General features: G+C 46.4%; 1 long non-coding RNA gene across 1 annotated transcript; it reads right to left on the reverse strand.

Annotated features, from left to right (window-relative positions):
- Nucleotides 1-3,441: 3,441 nt before the first annotated feature.
- Nucleotides 3,442-21,769, reverse strand: LOC137436664 (uncharacterized). The gene is made up of 4 exons (XR_010986337.2): nucleotides 21,523-21,769; nucleotides 19,610-19,709; nucleotides 6,098-6,234; nucleotides 3,442-4,131 (listed from the first exon to the last, which is right to left on the reverse strand). It is a non-coding gene; the product is annotated as an uncharacterized LOC137436664 (long non-coding RNA).
- Between the last annotated feature and the right edge of the window lie 26 nt (nucleotides 21,770-21,795).

Below are 21,795 nucleotides of genomic sequence, written 5' to 3' on the forward strand. Positions count from 1 at the left end.
CATTTCTTAAGAATATGGGAAATTATGCCATCTGGACGTGCAGCAGAGAAGATGTCAAATTCATCCAGAAACATTTTCACCTTCTCAGGGGAAAACTCAGTGTCAAAATGGCAGTGGGGAGTCATTAAGGGGGAAAGAGTTTATGGAAGTGGGCATGAGGTGAGGCGGAATGAAGACCAAATTGGGTTGGGGATTTCAAGGATGAGTTGGAGAGATTCAAGATCAAAAAACAAAAACCGACTCTAAAACACTCTGCCACATCATTTGCAGAACCTTCTGTGGAGGCGTTTTGTGGAGAGTAAGGGGAAGGAGGAAGAGCATGCAGCAGAGACAGACTCCATCAGCCACTACCAAGTCTTGGAAGAGCGATAGAGCTCAGGCAGTTCTCATTTGAGATAATATTGGTATTGTATTGTGACTGACCTGAGGGGGAGAGAGACATTTATTGCAGATGTTACAAAGCAAGCTAAGGTTTCCCTTCCAAGTCGAGGAAGTCAGCCACTTAAAAGCAACTGCCCCGCCACGAGCCTCAACGCTCCAAGACTGAAGGTATGCAGGACAGTTGCAGGCAGAATGGAATTATTCACATCATGAATATATTAACCACTCACAAGGTGTCAGGAAAGATGCCGAGCAGAACTCTTGGCCTTGAGCTGTCAAGTTTGAGTTTGATTTTCAAAGCAACTATAAACTGTCGGATTGGTGCTTCGTAGACCAATCCAAGCGTTGCATCAAAGTGTGCACAGTCTCTCTGATGGGCATTCAACCGGGATATCCTGCCTGCTACCATTAGTTGGTGGACCATAGATCCCATGGTGTATTTCACGAATAATTGGCGAGTTAAACCCCCGGCACCCTGAACAAAGGAATAATTCCTGCCCCAATGTGCAAGGGCACCGCATCAGTGGCACAGTTGCACTTCGGCGATGATGCAACCAGCAAGTCAAACTCTTTCTTGCATCCCGACCCAATGTGCATTCGCCAAAAACGAATACGACAAAAGCAGTGTGAATTCAAATATCATCAATCCGAGGAGATCTCTCCGCAAGGAATAGCCATGGACTTTTGAATGCTTGTCTCGCAGGATTGTTGGCCTGATATTTTCCTGGGCCCATCAAGATGTCCGTCAAGATGTAAATGGCACTCCGCGGGCACAGTGCAAACATATGGTGCAGGCGCAGCGGAGGGCAAACACCCAAATTGATGTATGAACTCTCGGCATAACTTGTGCATTGAAACAGAGCATTACCATGCGGAATTGCGCGGTGAATAAATGAGCACCAAATGGGGGACTCCATCGCTTACTGTTTAAAATCCCGAGGAGGTGTGTTGCGACATTTCAGGTAAACAACACAACATATATATTCAGCATTTATCACCTCAGGAATCCCATCAGGCATCTTTCATACAAATGGACTCCATATACTAGACGGATTTATGCAAAAAGGCCATGTACAGTCACGTGAAAAAGTAAGTACGCCCCATGTAAAGTTTTGACTTTTTCAACATATTTCAACATACAGCTATTTGATCTTCATTTCAACAATATTGATAGATAAAGGTGATATAATATAACAAATATCATGAAACATTTACATTTTGTAGTCCATTGTATAATTTAAATAAACATAAATGCAAATTTCGCATGTGGAAAAAGTAAGTACACCCCTACATTTATCACTACTTCAAATACCTAAAATTAGAATCAGGTGCACCAGCTCAGGTGCAAATGATTAGAACATCGTCAGAGAGGATCTTGGAGGAACCTGTCTTATTTAAACCTCAGACATTTAGTTTGGTTTGCTCTTTGTTGTTGAAGTGTGCGGCGTCACCATGCCGAGATCAAAAGAGCGCTCTGAGGCCTTCAGAAAGAAGGTTATAGATACCTACGAGTCTGGGAAGGGATTTAAAAAGATCTCCAAACAATTTGAAATCAATCATTCGACTGTCCGGAAGATCATGTACAAGTGGAGAAGATTCCAAACAACTGCCAACTTGTTCAGGCCAGGCCGCCCCAGCAAGTTCAGCCCGAGAGCAGACCCGCAAGATGCTGAAAGTCGTCTCTAAGAACCCCAGAATGTCATCACGGGACCTACAGGTAGCTCTTGCCACTGTTGATGTCAAAATGCACGAGTCCACCATTAGAAAGAGGCTGCACAAATTTGATCTACATGGGGGGTGTGCCAGGAGGAAACCTTTGCTGTCTAGAAAGAACACCAGGGCAAGACTAAAGTTTGTGAATGAACACCTAGGCAAAGACCAGCATTTCTGGAACAATGTGCTCTGGACAGATGACTCAAAGGTGGAGCTATTTGGCCAGAGTACCAGAAGACATGTTTGGCGAAAACCAAAGACAGCATTTGACCATAAGAACCTGATACCAACTGTAAAGCATGGTGGTAGAAATATTATGGTTTGGGGCAGTTTTGCTGCATCAGGGCTTGGGCAGCTCACCATCATAGAATCCACTATGAATTCTTCATTGTACCAGAGGGTGCTTGAGGATAATGTGAGGCCATCTGTCGGAAAGTTGAAGCTCAACCGAAGCTGGACCTTGCAACATGACAATGACCCTAAACATACTCGTAAATCCACCAATAAATGGCTGAAAAGAAAGAAATGGAGGGTTCTGGAATGGCCAAGTCAAAGCCCGGATCTAAATCCCATTGAGATGTTGTTGGGGGATTTGAAACGAGCTGTGCATGCAAGAAACCCCTCAAACATTGCACAGCTGAAAGAATTCTGCATGGAGGAGTGGGCAAACATTTCACCCAGTCGATGTCAGAGACTGGAAGACAGTTATAAGAAACGCCTACTTGAGCTTGTTTCTGCCAAAGGGGGCAATACCACAATACCAATACCACAAAGGGGCCAAGGGTGTACTTACTTTTTCCACATGCAAAATTTGCATTTATGTTTATTTAAATTATACAATGGACTACAAAATGTAAATGTTTCATGATATTTGTTATATTATATCACCTTTATCTATCAGTATTGTTGAAATGAAGATCAAATAGATGTATGTTGAAATATGTTCAAAAAGTCAAAACTTTACATGGGGTGTACTTACTTTTTCACGTGACTGTATAAGCTTCTCGGTGCATTTTTGTGTAAAAGTTTGGAACCTCACTTTTTAACATAATTACGGTATGTTGAATTCGATTAACCCAGTTCCCAAGCCGAATTTTGAGTTTTTGACCTTCTAATTAGCATAAACAAAATGGCCGCCAAATTGCCATTTTTGGACAATTTCTTTGAACAAGCATTTATATATCATGTATATACATGCAGCTCTTTTACTTTAACTTTACAACTTTTACCCCAAAATGCACCAAGAAGCTTATACATGGTCTTTGTTCATAAATCCGTCTAGTCTATTTTATGGTTGGCGACATATTGAAAGAGACATTCAAACTGATATTGAAATTGGACACTATAAAATGGGAAATGGTTTTAATAAGACAATGTTTCATACAACCATTTATTCTAAAATTAAGTATACATGGCCATGAAGCACAAACATTCAGGAATGTCACACATGTTGTTTTGCCAAACTACATCAAATTCATACAAGAGGTCTGATTGTCACTCTGTTGCTGACAGGTACACATTGATGTGCACCTCAACTCTGAATAGCGACATTTGCAGCGTCGAGTCTTGCAATGCTTGTGGCATGCACAACAAATCAACTCGAGGCAACTTTCTGGGATAGGACTCAGTGACATCAGAATAGGCTCTAGTCCTGAATCACCACGTTTCCATCCCATTTCCACAGGTGCAGGAAGGTCAGGTATGGCACAATGAGCATTTCTCCATACCATAGCTTGATAGTGTATCGCATCAAATGGAAATGAAGAGCATCACTTGTCGGTGACATTGCTTCTGGTTTACCAGTCTTGGAGAACAACATATGTCGTGCTGAATCAACAGAGGTTGTTCTGTGCACATTATATATTCTGCAGACGAACGCTTCTGCAGATTTGATTGTCTCCTCTGTGAGTTCACCAATGCCCAAGTTCTTCAGCAGTTTATGGTGCTCTTTGAAGACTTTCCATGATGTTTGTTTGGTGTGATTTGCAAAATAGGAGGTGGTGTCACACCCAGTTAATGCATGAAATGGTAGCAGTGCTGTGGACAAAACTTAGATTAGATTAGATTACCACATAGAGCTGCATGTATATCTACTATATAAGAGAGATGTCTGTATGCGTGTCTGTCTGTGTGTCGCCATTTTTCTCAGAGATGGCTGAACGGATCTTCGTCAAACTTTCAGAGGTTCATCAGTGAGTGCTTGGGAGCGGTTTAGGCCAAATAAAAAATAGAAAAAATAAAGATCGTTTAAAAAAAAAAATCCCTCGATAGTGCCAAAGCCTTTTAAAATTAATGACAGTTATATACAAGTATACATTCACATAAATAAATACAAAACAATCACCAGACATTTGAATACAAATAAATCAAACAATTCTGGAAGTGTACGAAGTTTGTAGTACGGCTTCTTCTTCTTCCTGAACTGCATCACACTTAACTCAGAAACGTGATGAATGCCACATTCACCCAACAGCATATATATGAACCCCCTTCCTCTCCTGCCTCCCCCCCTTCCCCTCTCCCCTTCCCCCCTCCCTCCCCCTTGGTCGAAAGTTGTAAGAAGTGGTCGCTCGAACTCCAAGACCAAATGAACGTCATACAGCTGGCAAAATAACCACTTAATTTATTGCTGTCGGTGCACAAGAAGCGTTACTTGGCATGTTGGACTCCGTAAGTAATTAATGAAGAGCGATAGTGCGATGCTTCCAGCGCACGGCAACGCCTGGACGCGATCTGTATTCCGGTCGGAAGGAAACTTGGCACAAGGTGAGATTGAATGCCCACAATGAAGAAGCCCCTCTTGATCTACATAGGAACCCTGACTTGAAGCAAGTAAAGTGTCGTCATAAACCCACATGCTCAACAAACCGGGAGCTTTACACAATGGCGGGCACTTGAGAAGTAGGTCTCCACGAAGCAGAGGAAGCTCGGACCAAAGGGCTTTGATAGAGCACAGGATTTGTCCTGAAGATTGTTAACAAAAGAAATGAGCAGTTATTTATCGATTGTAGATACTAAGGAGTTGTGAAGGTGTCAGCATTTTGATGAAGCTGGTCGTGTGCATTAGATCCATACATTTGTCATACCTTGCTTTTCGAGGATTCTGCAGGCCCAAGAGACAATTTCTGTTTGTTCTGCGCCAAAGATGAAGCTTTTGATCGAATGTGGGAGGGTAGAGCATAATCTGATACTTCGATATTCCGCTCGTTGACCGGGTCTGCTGATCATCCAGATGGATGTGTGCAATTTGCCAAAAAGGGAACTTCACGGTGAAATGGATATCGGATAAGGCCGCAAGCAGATGGAAATGCCGCAGAGCATGCAGATGGTAGTGCCCCCACGTAGTTACCCAGACAGTAAACCAAAGACCATGAGCCAGCCCGACACTGTTCCCACCGGGTGCCCACAGCCGACCAAATGCCAGTTCCGGCCCCGATACCACACGGCCGTCTGGGTACAGAATAAAGAACCATCTTCGGTTCATTCCCTGCCACATCCACAGCTGTTTTCTATTAAATCCTGTTTGCAGGTCGGATCAAGCAAGTGCAATGGATTTTTCATTCATCAATGAAAGGAAGCGTTGCACCTCATGAGCCTCTGGCACATAAGAGGTGCTGACAAATAATGGCACGTGACCTTTCCCGCACCCCGTTTTTAATTGAATTAAGATTTAAACTTCCCTTTTGCACTTTGCCGAATCGTCGGTTTGCTCAAGACAGATTTACACTTTCCTGGGTTGTTTGGGCTGCTCGATGGCACATGTGTGGCAGAACTCCAAGACAACATGAACCTGGCAGACACTACGCATATTCAAACTTGTCCGATCGTTGACATCAACAGAAAGCGAGACTCCAGTTGCCCGTCTGTTTCCAACCCTCAGAAGATCCAAGTATAAACATTCCCTACATGGGTCGTATAAAAGGCATATACAATTCATATAAAGTACATAGCAGATGGATTACAATGAGGTATTGCAAAACTGAAGGAACCACCAACTACGTACTGCCAGCCGGTAGTAGCACCGCTTCCAGCCAGCTGATGGGTTAGTGGCGACGTTTCGACCACAGAGTCGTCTTCATTCGGCACTGTGCAGGATTTGTGTGCCTGGCCTTGGGTGTCATTCCAATTCGGAGGGGGATCCTGTGATTGCAAAAAATGAGATGGTGACAGGAAATGTCGTTTTCAGCAATCTCTCCACATTTTAGGTAAGTGTCTCATCAAGAGTCAGCATTAGAACCTCAAAGGCCAGCCAGAGAAAATATAGACCAGAGAGGCCCTGATGAGGTAACGTGGTGAAACCAACACAGAACACTTTTAATGGGGTCGTGGAGGAGACAATGACAGATGACTCGAAGGTACAATTGACACAAACTTGGAACATGTGAGGGAACCAGAACAACGGCCTATTATTGTGAGGGATGAAGGTATGTCTGATGTCCACATCACAACTGGGATGATGTGTTCCAAGATACAGTGCATCTTATTGGCACTTCATGAAAGGACTTCTATGGACCAGGAAGCAGCATACATGAATTTTTTTTAAATATCTGTATAAATAAATATATGTATAAATATATATAAATATGTACACATATATATATATATATATATATATATATATATATATATATATATATATATATAGATATATATATATATATCTATATATATCTATATATATATATATCTATATCTATATATATCTATATCTATATATATATCTATCTATATATATATATATATATATATATATATATATATATATATATATATATATATATATATATATATATATATATATATAGTATATATATATATATGTATGTATGTATGTATGTATATAGATATATATATATATATATATATATATATATATATATATATATATATATATATATATATATATATATATATATATATATATATATATATATATATATATATATATATATATATATATATATATACTGTATATACATACATACAGTATATATTGTTGCGGTTTTATATCCCTCACTTGTAAATAATTCTTGTAAATATTCTATTTGTTAAAAGGTCAAAGGTCGCACCCATAGTTAAGCCATATGCAACACGTAGCTCACCATAGGACTTTAGTTATCTCCTTAATATGTGTTTCAGATAAGGCTGTGTTCCCAATAGTTGCATCTGCGTTGCATTAATTAAATAAGATAGGTCCTTTTCAATTCCATTCATTTTGCGGCTTGACTCTCTCCAAATTATGGTACGCGCCTTGCCAGCAGCGTTCGCTGCCTTAGCGCCGCCATTACACACGCGGTCAAGCTTGGAGAAGAAGGGGGCGGAGCGCCCAGAACGAGGCGTGGCCCTGTTAGGGGCGGAGCCGGTGAGCCCTCGCTAACCAACCCGGGCTGAGGTGAGCTCACCGGTGGGCGGAGTGCGAGAGTACGCGGCTTGATTTCAAAGTGCACTATATAAGTGCAAGCGCAGAGCCTTGACACAGAGAAGTGCTGAGAGGAGGAGGTGCTAAGAGAGAGAAGAGAGAGACGTTAGGGGTGCTCGCATTGCTGCAATAGGCTGAGGCCCTCTAGACCCCTATTGTTGCCAGTTGTTGAGCTCGTTTGTACCAGATGCGCGAGGAATCATTAAGCGGCGCTGAACACCTGAGAAGCTGAGTAAGGAGGTCACGAGCAGAGAACTGCGCATACGGACTTGCGAAGGACTACCCCCCCCCCCCCCCCGCCTTATGTAAGGTCCGAACCTGTGCCAGCGACACGCAAGCTGCCTCCCATTCTCCAGCCTGGACCGGAGCCGGACCTCAACGCCCTACCATCTGCTTGGACCCTTCTCCTCCTACTACTACCCTCCCGTGTAAGTCTGTTTGTTCGTCCTGGGTTAAGTAAGACTGTATAGGTAAGGTTGCCCTATGTCTGCTTCTTCTTCTTATTCTTGTATATTCCTTCCCTTTCGTTTCCTCTTTGGGTTTTTGCACATAATTAATAAATCATATTAATTTTGTTCTTTCTTTACTTTGGTTTCCTCTCCATTCGATCGTCTTCGTCCTTTCTCTCCATTGAGTACCTGTGGCACGATTTGGGAAACCGCTCAGGATCGGGTTTAGTCTTTTGTTAATGGCTCGGGCTTCGGATTGCTAAACCGCTCGGCAATTTCCATCTTGTCCGCAGTCCGAGCGGGAGTTATCTCCTTGCTTTGCGGTCGGATTGGCACTCAGGTATTTGGGACTCCATTGACCAATCACCCTGGCCAATCTCGACCGGAAAGGAGCGTTATAGCTTCCAGGATTGGGGGACGGCCAGCTTTAAAGACAAGGTGATTAACCCCCCCTTGGTAAGGGGAGCGCCGACCCCCGAATCCGCGACAATTGGTGTCTGGGAGTGGGATTGGACCCGAACCAAATTTGTTAACATCTGAAAAAATTTGGTCAAAATTTTGAGCGGCCAAAATTTTATTAAAAGATCCAAATTGAGTCGTGCCATGGATACCCAAGGCGATCGAATGCCGGTGGGGGAAAATGAGGAGATAGAGGAGGAGTTAGGGTCGACCCAGGACCCCAGGGAAGAAATGGAGGAGGAAGGCAATGAAGGTGCGGTAGAGGGGGTTGCAGGCACACAAAATGGCGGCGCCTCGCACATGGCGGTAGGGGCCGCGCCCGCTGCGCTAATGGGGGTGGGCGACATGCAAGCCCTCATGGCGCAATTTATGGCGCAAATACAGGCGTCCATCAACCTGCAAAGGGACGAAGCAAGGCGTGAAGGGGACAATCCAGGAGGGAAATGAACAAATTGGGAAGCCAAATTGGGGGATTGAGTCAGGAAATGGGAGAAATGAGGGCTAATAGTGAGGGAATGGAAAATAGAATGGGGGAGCAATTGGAAAGCCAAATTGGGGGATTAAGGAAAGAAATGGCAGAAATGAGGGCTAATAGTGAGGGAATGGAAAATAGAATGGGGGAGCAATTGGGAAGCCAAATTGGGGGCTTAGAAGTCAAATTGGTAGGATTAGAGGGCAAAGTAGGGGACCAATTGGATGACATAAATGGCCAAGCCCGTGGAGTAAATGAGGGACTGGCGAGGGGGCAAGCCAGATATGAAACAAGGGAATGTGAGAGGGAGGTTAACCGCAGGTTGAGCGAGGTGGTCGCATTTGTACGCGACGAGGAAGGGCGACTCGAGGAGCGCGGGTTGAGCGAGGTGGAGCAAAGCGCAGACATGTGGATGGGTGTAGAAATCGCGACCCGGGGTATAGAGAAGCCGGCGACCGCCGAAGTAGAAAATTTGCTTTTATTAGCGCCAGCGGTCGTTGGGCTTAACAAGGAAAAAGAAATAATCGAACAAATAGTGGAAATTGGAGAGACCGCAGACTTAGAAAAGCACTCGCGGGAGGAAGGAATGGAATATGCCCAAAGTCTGTATTCGCATCCTGATGCCATACTTGCTAATCCTTATAAAGATTTGCAGGTGCGTGTGGACAGGAGGATCCCAAAGGTGAGCCGGGCTGTATATGGTGCAAAGAGATTTTGCAGGAAAGTGTTTGGTTTGGAAGAATTTTCGCAAGCTTGGGATCCCAGCGTACCACGGGCGTTTGTGGGAGGTCCGTGGTGCGCTGTGTGAGTGGAAATGGCGCGCGTGTGCGAATGGTGCCGGAGCACGAGTGTGATACAGAGAGCGAAAGTGAGAATGAATGCAAAACAGAGTGTGATAGTGGGAGTGATTGTGACACGGAGAGTGAGTTTGTTGCGGCGAGTGTGCGAGAATGCACACCTGAGTTGGTTGTGGAGCGTGTGATTGGGTGTGCGACGGGGGATTGCACACCCACGGGTAGGTGTGCGCTGAGCGGGTGTGCAAGAGAGTGCACACCCGTGAGTGTTACGGAGTACGTAACGGGGGAGAGGTGTGCAACCGAGGAGTGGTGTGTAACAGAGAGTGCGGTGATAGAGTGCAGGGAATGTATGGGTTGTACGAGAGGCGTTGGAGCGTCAGGATGTACGAGTGTAGAACAGAACGCGTGGTGTGAGAACGCAATCCGAGCATCGACGTTAACCGGGACAGCGGTTAGGCCAACGTTTAGCCGACGCGAGCTTTCGGGGCGTGGTGCGCTTTGTGTGCTGCGGGGGCCGGCCGGGATCGTAGCCGTGTCGCTCCTGCACGAAGCGCCGTGCACGATTCGGGCCGGGCTCCGCCCTGTACGGTCGATTCCGCGCTTTGCCAGGCAAGGCGACCGACCCGGTTCAAGGGGAGGTAGGAGGGGTCGGAGCAGCGCCCCCTTGCGGTGGCGGCGCTCCGGCCGGGCAAGGCTGGGCCATCGCGCTTGGGAGCGCAAGGCCTTGCGCCGAGATTGGTGCCTGGAGTCTTGACCCGACGAAACCTCCTCCCCTGAATCCGATTGCCGGACGGACCCAACCTGTAGGAGACCAACCACCCGTATGCATTGCTCGGTTTTTTGAAACCGAGCAGTAAAAATGTATTCGCACCAAGAGGCTCAAGTTTAATGGACATTTGGTAGTGATAGGGGAATTGATGGCAAATGGTATATGGTGTAGAAGGATGGTCGATCTACCATCCCTCACATCGTACTTTGGGCACATGAGCTATAGTTTATGGGGTTTTGGCTGTACAATCTAGCCCGGGAGGGTTAGGATAATGATTAGGGATCTAGGAAATGACCATAGGTAACTGTAGATTTAAGTAGCGACATTATACCTGTAGTGGGGACGTAGGTAGATTAGACGGATAATAATGACGTGGGATGTGCATTGTGTAAGGGATGACTGGGAAGCACGAGTAATAGAAGGGCAGTAGTTAGATTAGATGATGCTATGTGTTTGTAGTGAGAGTGATGAAATGAGGAATTGAACGAGAGTATTTGTGGTGAGCATGATGAATGGCATTGCGTTGAGTGGATTGACTTGCAAGGTGTGCAAGTGGAGAAGTACAGGTGTATGGAGAATGGTTGTGTGGAATAGATGGTATGGAATAAATAGTATGGATTGGATGGTGTGGAGTGAGTAGTGTGGAATATGTGGAGTGGAGTATATGGTGCGAAGGAGTGGATGGGGAAAGGATGGACCCCTTCCCGAATACCCGGGGAGGGTAGTTTAAAAGTAGGAAAAAAGGGAGTAGGTAAATTGTGGTTGGATATTAAAATCTGTGGTGCGAGAGTAGCAGAATACTGCTGTGATTGGTGCATGAGTAAAGTGGAATGGCTGGGCATGTGGCCTGTTAGTGAGAATGGTTAAATGGGCACTCCACCACTGTTAGTCTGTCGGCCAGGTGAGGCCGCAAGTAGGCTCTGGGAGCCATTTAGAGTTCGGTGGGGCCCGAGGATCCTAGGGAGAGGACCCAGGTAGCCTGATGCCAGAGAGGGCGGTAGTGGGGTAAGGGAGCCAGAGGGCCTTCCCCAGGTAGGTTAGGGTGAGGAGCAGGTAAGCTCGGGTGGCGACGTACAGTGGCGGAGGTGTGCAGGTGTGCGGACCTGCTGGTGAGCCACACGACCCAGCCCTGAAATTGTGTGAGGGCACAGGGGGAAGTAATCGGGGGAGTGAGACCCCAAATTTGGTGAGCGCCACAGTATGTCCAATGGGAATTGGTTTTTAGAACCGCATTGAGTAAAGTGGCCAATGGTTTGACAGGGAAAGACCCCGGGTAGTGTAAAGTGTGTTAATGTCATTTAGAAGGTAGTTAGGAGAAAATCTCTTCGCACCATCCGCATCCACTCACCCAAGGTGACAGTACTCCACACCATGTTTTTGCAGATGTTTGGGAATGGTAAGACGCATCATGACGTGGGGGTGACATTGTGTTTGTGATTCCATCTCTTCCTCCTTAGGAGGGATTGATGATGAATTTGGAACTAGAGGGAGATATGGGGGACGAGACAGAAGAGACGAATTTGTAAATGGTGTAAATACGGAGAGGGGCAAGGGGTAGTGTAGGTGACATGGGGGGTGACGAACGGTAGGGACGAGCTTTCTCAGCTCACTCTCCCGCGCTCTCTATGTTGCATTGCCTTGTTTTAACGTGTACTCTTGCGGCCTTGCCCCGCTGCTTTGCTTGTCCTCCTTCCCCCACTCATGGATTTTTATTTATTTATTTATTTATTTTTTTTTATTTTTTTTTTGTATACAAGATCGAGGCTCGTGAAAGAGCGAACATTAATCACACAGAAAGACAAACCGACACATAAAACATATAACATAGGGAGCGGTAGACAAGATGGGGAGAGAGGGGGAAGGACACAAACACAACATTTGAGAGCAGGGACCGAGAGACATGGAGACATCGAGATCTGAGAGAGGGCGAGGGCTTTGGGGGGGGGGGGGGCGTGGGAAGGGGGCAGTGGGAGAGGTATAAAACATATGGACACTGCCAGGACTTCCAGGAAAGAAGTTGGAATTTCAAACAAGGTGGATCTGGGGTGAATTAGCGGGGGTAGAAAAGATCAAGGTTTTGGATGGGGGAAGATAAGAGATGGTGGTGAACAGCTGTTTTAAAGACCTGGAGGGAGGAGTGGGATTGGAGGGAGTGAGGGAGTTTGTTCCAGAGGCGGGAGAAAAGAGGAATGAAAGAGTGAAGGTGAGCGGAGAGCCGAGATTTCGGCAGTTTAACCATCAGAGGGTTGCTGGCAGATCTTGTGCGACCTGTAGGAATATTTGGGGGACAGAGCACAGAGAGAGCTGGGGGTGCAAGGCCGGAGAGGAGTCGGTAGAAGACAGAAAGACCACCTACCTGCCTGCGGTGAGTGAGTGAAAGGCCCTCAGAGATAGCTTCATCGCGGGAGATTCCAATAATTCTGAAAGCTTTGGTTTCAACAGCGTGAAGCCGAGCTAGGTGTGAGGCAGGAGCACCGGCCCATAGGGGAGAACAGTATTCCATTGAGCTGCGGATGAAAGCCTTGTATGTGGTGAGGAGCTCAGGTGTGCCGAGGAAGGACTTCGCACGACGGAGGATGCCCAGTCGGCGACTGGCTTTGGAGGCCAGCTTGGAAATGTGGTTTTCCCAAGAAAGATCATGGCAGATAGTGAGACCCAAAATCTTGAGCGACAGAACTTCTTGGAGAGGATTGTTGAGAAAGTAGATGGGAGGGTTGTCCAGTCGATCTTTTCGGAGAGACATAGTAAGAGTGTGAGATTTGTCAGGATTGAAAGACATGTTCCACTTGTTTGACCAGTCTGTGATTTTGTCCAGGTCTTCAGAGAGTGAGGAGGCAGCAGACTGCCGATCTGAGGGAAGAGGAATGGAGCGGCAGAGAGTGGAGTCATCAGCAAAGAGATAGAGAGGATTTTCGAGAGAGTCAGAGAGATCATTGATGAAGACCAGGAAAAGCACGGGGCCCAGAACACTGCCTTGGGGAACTCCAGCCTGAACAGGAAGAGGAGATGAGAGAAACCCATTCAGGGCCACACGTTGACGACGACTAGAGAGGAAGTCCGCCAGCCATGCGTGGAGATTTCCATGGATACCAAAGGAGGAGAGTTTGGTGAGCAGAGCGGGGTGCCAGACCGTGTCGAAGGCACGTGATATGTCGAGGGAGACAGCTCTAATTTCCTGTTTGGCATTGAGGACCTCCATCCATTGTTGAGACAGCAGAAGCAGCATGTCCAGAGTAGAGTGACCTGGTCTGAAACCAAATTGATGATCAGAGATCAAGCCATTGGAGAAGAGGAAAGATTTCATATCAGAAGCAATGATGGATTCCATGACTTTGCTGATAATTGGGAGAAGGCTGATTGGTCTGTAGTTGCTAGGATCTGTTTTTGCACCTTTTTTGTGCAAAGCGGTGATGTTGGCTGATTTCCAAGCAGATGGCAGTTGACCTTGAGCAAAAGAGAGGGTGAAGAGAACAGAGAGAGGGTGAGATAGAGCAGCAGAGCAGGATTTTAGGACCCGTGGGCTGATGCCGTCGGGTCCAGTTGCAGAATCAGAGTCGAGGGTTGACAGAAACTTTTCCACCTTGTCAGGAGGAAAGGACACGGAGTCCAGGAGCAGCAGGGTACGACTGGGTATGGTGGGTACAGAGAGGGATGGGTTTGGGACACAAGATTTAGAGGCAAACACAGAGTTGAGGCATTCAGCTTTTTCACGTGCGGAGTCAGCTGTGTAGCCGTTTGAGGTAAGGGAGGGGATGGAGGGGGAACAAACACCAGAAACGGATTTGACCAGACGCCACCAGGATTTGGAAGAGGGAGACAGATAAGAGAGTTCGGTCTTGAGAACGGAGAGATATTGTTTCCTGGCTCTCCTGAGGGTGGACACACACTTGTTTCGGGCTTTGTGAAAGGAAATGAGATTTCCTTCCGTTGGATTTGCTTTCCAGGAGACGAAGGCAAGTTGTTTCTGGGCAACAGCCTCACCACAAGATTCCGTGTACCATGGACGGGAGGAAGGGTATGACAACTGAAGACGAGATGGGATAAATCTGTGCATGAGAGAGAGCAATTTACTTTGGAAGAATTCCCAGGATGAGTTGATGTCAGAGGTGGTAGAGATGGGAGACCAGTCCAGATGATTGATGGCTGCTTGAAGACCGTGCCAGTTGGCCTGAGTGAAATGCCAGACTCGTCGACGCTGAGCAGGCTCCCTGAGGATGGTCAGAGAGATGTCCACTTTAACAAGGACATGATCAGATGATCCGATCGGAGCAGAAGAAGAGCAGCAGACATTTTCAGGGAAGTTAGTCATAACCAAGTCCAGAAGAGAAGATGTTCCGTTGACTGAGATCCGGGTCGGGAAATTGACAGATTGTGTCAGTCCCAGTGAGTCGCAGAAGTCCTTTGCTGAGGAGCCATGGCTGGTGAGAGAGGTACCCACACCCAGCCAACTGGCATGATGACAGTTGAAATCACCACATATGAGGAAGAGAGAGTTGGGATGAGTAGATAGAAGTTGGTCCATATCATCAGACAGCAAGATGTCGATGGAGTCATCACTGTTTGGTGGACGGTACAACACACATATGAACAAGAGGTGGGAGCGAAGGGGAAGCCGTAGCCAGAGGTATTCCTGGGGGTGAGGTGGAGAGAGTGCAGTGCAGGGCGAGTGAGGAAGAGAGTTTTTGATAAAGATAGCAACCCCGCCTCCAGGACGAGGCTCAGGTCTATCATACCGGAGGAGGGAGTAGCCCGGGAGAGATACTATGGAATCAGAGACATCATAAAGGAGGAAAGTTTCTGTTAAGCAGATCACGTCTGGTTTGACAGAAGCAACCTGTATGGAGAGATCAGTTAAGTTTGAACGAAGGCCCCGGATGTTTGAGGTCCATACCGTTAATGAAGAGGAAGGGGGAGCATCAGATACAGAACAGGGGGGAGGAGGGGTAGGGTAAGATGTGGAAGAGGTGGAAGAGGTAGGGAGAGCTGTTGAAGGTGTGTCAGAGATTTCAGAATAGCTTGGAGAAAGGGAAGGATGGGGCGGACAAAAGGTTTGATGGTGATTGGGTGAGCCACAATGAGGTGTTATTTGAGGAGGGGGAAGAGCGAGGCAGAAGGTTGGGGGAGATGGAGGTGAGAGTTTGAAGGGGGAAGAAGCGGGGAGGACGCTTTGAGGAGGGGGAGTGAGCGGGGGGAAATTGAGAAGCAATGAGGGTGGGGAGATTTGAAGGGGAGGGGTGAGGGGGGAGTTTGGGAGGGAAGGGACAAGGGGAGGGATTTGAAAGGGATGGGTGATGGGGAAGATTTGGAGGGGAGGGGTGAGGCAGGAGTCTAGGAGGGGAGGGGCGAGGGGGCGTCTTGGCGGGGAGGGGTGAGGGGGTAGTTTAGGAGGGAGGGGGCAAGGGGGGAGATTTGAAAGGGATGGGTGATGGGGAAGATTTGGAGGGGAGGGGTGATGGGGAAGATTTGGAGGGGAGGGGTTATGGGGAAGATTTGGAGGGGAGGGGTGAGATTGGATTTTTGAAAGTGTACGATTTATGGGAAACGAACATTTATTGCAAAATGAGTTTCTTGTGACCTTCGAGTTAAAAATACGTTTAAGGACGCTGGATGGAGGATGGAGTGCAGGAGAGTTTAGGGAATGTAGAAAAAAGGCACTATAGGAGATGGATATTTTTTTTGGGATGAATTGATTTGGTGAGCAAGTCGAAAGCAGCCTTTTAAAGAAGAAGAAGAAAAAGGTGTTATAAAATATGACGGAATACATAACTTGAGGGGAAAGTGTAAACATTGAAGGTTAATGAGTGAAAACTATCTGGGGAAATGGGGGAGAAACACGTGGTCGAAGAACGAACGAACGAATACGAATGAATAAACGAATGAGAACAGAGAAGGAAATGTTTTTTTTTTTTTTGTTTTTTTTTAGTTTTTTTTTTAGTTGAGATTTACACAAGGAAGTAGGCTATGGGTGAAAAGACTGGGAATACAGAGAACGAAAGTTATTGGATCACAAACGACGGACCACTGAGAGAAAAACAAAGCCTCAAGGTTGTACAGTGCACACTGTACAAGGCCTTGCTCGCGACACGGCAAACAGACGATCAATTTATGCAAGATAAACACCGAGAAACAACCAAAGTTGCACACAATAACTTCACACACCGAAAGATAAATACAGTTTCGACAAAATACAATTGTGAACAGACTTAACTTCGAAAAACGTGGAGACCGTGTGGAGCTTCGAAAATCCCTGCCGCCATCTCCAAGATCTCGCGAGATCTCCCACTTGTTTCTTTTGGGCCCGGGGGGAGAGCGCAGGTGACCGCAGTTGTGTGCCCGCACCTTCGCTGCCTCCGGCCTGCACTGATGCATCATATGGACCACACTGTCACCACTCATGGACCACACATTCTGTGGCCTATCACCACCTTATGGACCACACGTACTGTGGCCTGGTGTCTCTGCTGGGACCGGCCACTGTGGCCAGCAGTATCTGGTTGCGGACCACTGTGCTAAAGTGGCATCCATGCCATGCAGGTGGACCACTGGAGTTGGCCCTGCTGGCCATACAAATAATAAAAAGCGGACGCGGTGTGTGCCCTTTTATTAAATAATAACATCAAGATGAATAAGATCCATCAAGTCAACCAGAACCAGCGGCCCAGCAGAGCAGAGAAGAAGAAGACACCATTTTATTATTTTAAAAATGCTTGTTTTGTGCATTTTTCATAATGGTGCTTTTTTTGGTGCTCTTTGGTGCTTTGTGGTGCTTTTCGTGCATTTTGTGATTTGGGTGCATATGTTATGGTGTATCAGTGCAGTGCATGGCAATGATTTTCCTCTTTTCAAAAGTCCTGCTTTTGTCTCCCAAAAGACAGGTTGTACCAAAAGACACCTGTCTGTACTAAAAGACAGGTACAGGGTTGCAGTTTTGTAAATAATCAAAATAGTAGTGTCTTTGTAAATAACATGCTCCCCACCGGCTTTATGTGTAGTTTTGAAGACCATTCCGCAATTCGGTTAGTCTGTGGGAATGTGTCTGTTAGGTAGAATGCAAAGCAGCAGGCGGGACATATTTAGTGTGTAAAACTGTCACACTAAGGGTGAGGTTAAAAGTAGAGGGTTAACACACCTAAGTGTCACATTAAATTAAAGTTTTTTCGGCCCGGAACAGGCCTGGAGGAAAGGAGGGTGCAGTGTTGCGGTTTTATAACCCTCACTTGTAAATAATTCTTGTAAATATTCTATTTGTTAAAAGGTCAAAGGTCGCACCCATAGTTAAGCCATATGCAACACGTAGGTCACCATAGGACTTTAGTTATCTCCTTAATATGTGTTTCAGATAAGGCTGTGTACCCAATAGTTGCATGTGCATTGCATTAATTAAATAAGATAGGTCCTTTTCAATTCCATTCATTTTGCGGCTTGACTCTCTCCAAATTGTGGTACGCGCCTTGCCAGCAGCGTTCGCTGCCTTAGCGCCGCCATTACGCATGCGGTCAAGCTTGGAGAGGAAGGGGGTGGAGCGCCCAGAATGAGGCATGGCCCTGTTAGGGGCAGAGCCGGTGAGCCCTCGCTAACCAACCCGGGCTGAGGTGAGCTCACCGGTGGGTGGAGTGCGAGAGTATGCGGCTTGATTTCAAAGCGCACTATATAAGCGCAAGCGTGGCACCTTGACACAGAGAAGTGCTGAGAGGAGGAGGTGCTAAGAGAGAGAAAAGAGAGACGTGGGGGTGCTCGCATTGCTGAAATAGGCTGAGGCCCTCTAGACCCCTATTGTTGCCGGTTGTTGAGCTCGTTTGTACCAGATGCACGAGGAATCATTAAGCGGCGCTGAACACCTGAGAAGCTGAGTAAGGAGGTCACGGGCAGAGAACTGCGCATACGGACTTGCGAAGGACTACCCCCCCCCCCCCCCACCATATGTAAGGTCCGATCGTGCGCCAGCGACACGCAAGCTGCGTCCCATTCTCCAGCCTGGACTGGAGCCGGACCTCAACGCCCTACCATCTGCTTGGACCCTTCTCCTCCTACCACTACCCTCCCATGTACGTCTGTTTGTTCGTCCTGGGGTTAAGTAAGACTGTATAGGTAAGGTTGCCCTGTGTCCTGCTTCTTCTTCTTCTTCTTGTATATTCCTTCCCTTTCATTTCCTCTTTGGGTTTTTGTACATAATTAATAAATCATATTTGTTCTTCCTTTACTTTGGTTTCCTCTCCATTCGATCGTCTTCGTCCTTTCTCTCCATTGAGTACCTGTGGCACGATTTGGGAAACCGCTCAGGATCGGGTTTAGTCTTTTGTTCATGGCTCGGGCTTCGGATTGCTAAACCGCTCGGCAATTTCCATCTTGTCCGCGGTCCGAGCGGGAGTTATCTCCCTGCTTTGCGGTTGGATTGGCACTCAGGTATTTGGGACTCCATTGACCAATCACCCTGGCCAATCTCGCCCGGAAAGGAGCGTTATAGCTTCCAGGATTGGGGGACGGCCAGCTTAACGGACAAGGGGATTAACCCTTCCTATATATAATTATATATATATATATATATATATATATATATATATATATATATACATATACATACAGTTATATACTATTATATATATATACATACAGTACATACCAAAACTGAATGATACATTTAGATTTTGGCATTACCCTACTTTTGTGATTATGAATAGTCTAACTGTACTGGTGTCCATGCAGGTTAATCTCCATTCGCCATGGGAATTGTACTCCAGCATTGATATTCTGTAGAATAAGGCCTACATTCCCTAAGGAGTAATTTGGATCCTAGCACAGAATTAAACAGTAACCAGATTTCACCAGCACAGCTTTTACCTTTTACTCTGACCAATCTCCATTAACCTAATAGGCTATTGGTGAGGGGTTAGGTGTGGCACATGAATATACTCTGGTTGCAAATACATGACCTGCTATATTATGGCAAAAAAGGCAATTATTTATGGCTCTGGCTATTCATTTGCCATATTCTGTCGTTTTCCTGGCCTCGCATTGTCAATCTAACTGTTCTTGTGCCATTGGGCCTCATTCCCTTTCGCTTAGTGCTGAATACATAAACATGCTTTTAAGAGTGTGAGTACAGAAACACATCATACAAGAAGAACATGACAGGAATGACAATTCACCCACAGCGCCTCTTCTCGTACTGCGGTGCATCGCATCGGTACGTTCTCGTACACTCGTTCACCCTCGGCCCTCTGTTGTTCTGCTCTTCCATTAGCCTCAAAAGCTGTATGTAGCAAAAAAAAAACAGATATCTGCGATCCACGACTTACCTTAGCCTGCGAAACAATGCCGGCCATATTTTGACCTTGACCTTCAACATTTAAGGATAGAGTGTAAATTAAGAAAACGTGTCCCCATCTACACCCTATCCACACAACTTAACATCATGAAAATCAGAGGAAAATTATTCCATTTATGATCAAAAAGGTGTTTTTTGTTAATTAGGTCACAATCCGAAAATGTAGGTCAAGGACACGAATCAAATATCAGGTGCACAATTTCAATGTAGGTACACTATTGTGATGCAAGAAGGCAAAGTGGTCTTTCAGAACCCACATTGGCAAAATTGAACGATGACAAAAATATATCGATGTTTTTTTTTCAGTCCGCCATTTCACCTTGACCATTAACCTGTAGGGGAACGATGTAAATCAAGCCTAAATGTGCCTTGCTCTACGCTATCGAGAGAGGGCAATTCTGTTTCGAACAGACAAAGCTGAGTTGGGTTTGGCGAACAATGTTAAAATATCTATAACTAGGTCATGACCTTAAAAATTGGGTCAATTTCAAAAAATGTCAACCCCACCCACATACATTATATTCCCTCTAGCAAAAGTGCCCGGAGTTGCCGGACAACGCAGAGTTCCTTTGTGCCGAGAATATGAAGAGAGTGGGTGCATTGAGAGAGGTTGGGAGGGAAGGGGGGAGGTGAGGTGAAGGGGAAGAGGGGGAGGCGAGGGGGAGCGGGAGGCGAGGAGGAGGGAAGGGAAGGGAGAGAGATTGGGAGAAGATGGAGAGGGTGGGGGAGTAGAGAGGGAGAGGGTGGGGGAGTAGAGGGGAGAGGAGGAGTGGGGAGAGGAGGAGTGGGGAGAGGGGAGAGGAGGAGTGGGGAGAGGGGAAGGGAGGTGAGAGGGGGGATGGAAGGAACGCAGGAGGGGGGAAGGAGTGGAAGGGGAGAGAGGGTAGGGGGGGCAGGGGGAGGGGATAGAGACAGAGAGGGGTGGGGGGGGAGATAGAAAAAAAGGAGGGGGGGGGGGGAGAGGGAGGGAAGGGGGAAAAAAAGAGAGAAAGGAAGGGGGAGGTTAGCAAAGAGAAGTATATGCTATGCTTGATGAGAGACACACACACACACACACACACACACACACACACACACACACACACACACACACACACACACACACACACACACACGCACACACACAAAGCCTTGCCAGGGCCAGGGGTAAACGATATTTTCAGTCCGATCTCAACATTTTGGGCCGACCTCACGGCCCTCCTTACACCGTTCACTCACATGGAACATCTCGTGGCCTTTTTCACACTGTTCACTCACTCGGAACAACTCACAGCCTTCTATGTAATATTAACGCAAAGGGAACATCACACCATTCACACATCACTCACTCGCACAATGTACTCCTCAGTTTTCCTTGACCGTTCCCTCATATTACTCCATTTTAGAAAGAATAGAACAGATTACCAAATTTGAACCATGTTCTGACGGCTATTTTCGTTTGTAAAAGGAGAAACTGCATAAAAACACTTTATTCACTCAATTTAAAAAAAATTGGACCGGTCAGGATCTGGGGCTGGGAGCAAATGGCTCACTATAATCCGCCATTGACACACACGCACACACACACACACACACACACACACACACACACACACACACACACACACACACAATCTTCCATATGAGCGCTTGTGAGTGGACCGAGGCACCTTGTCTTGTTCGAAGTAGCGTTGCAGTAAAGCATAAGCACGCATTTAAAGTTCATCAACACGCCAACCCCAAAGCACCAAAGATTTACCTTTAAAGATGCCTTTGTTCTTGTTCGTCCATCAGTGTACTTTCTACTTTTTAAAGGAAGGAAATAAATTAAATAGACTATAGACATAGCAGGAGGGGGGGGGGGTGTGGGGGGACACATTCTTTTAATTATAGCTTTCATTTAATTTATCTTGCCTTCTTTACTCGGAGATTTGCCCAAGGAGTACACAGGTGCGACTGCGGAAGCCTTGGCATCAATCCTGCTGCTAATTATTTTAATTATACTCAATTTCCCTGGTTAATTCTTTTCACT

This window comes from Myxine glutinosa, chromosome 11 (assembly GCF_964187855.1).
Source record: "Myxine glutinosa chromosome 11, kmMyxGlut1.1, whole genome shotgun sequence".
In the NCBI taxonomy this organism is placed as follows: Eukaryota; Metazoa; Chordata; class Myxini; order Myxiniformes; family Myxinidae; genus Myxine; species Myxine glutinosa.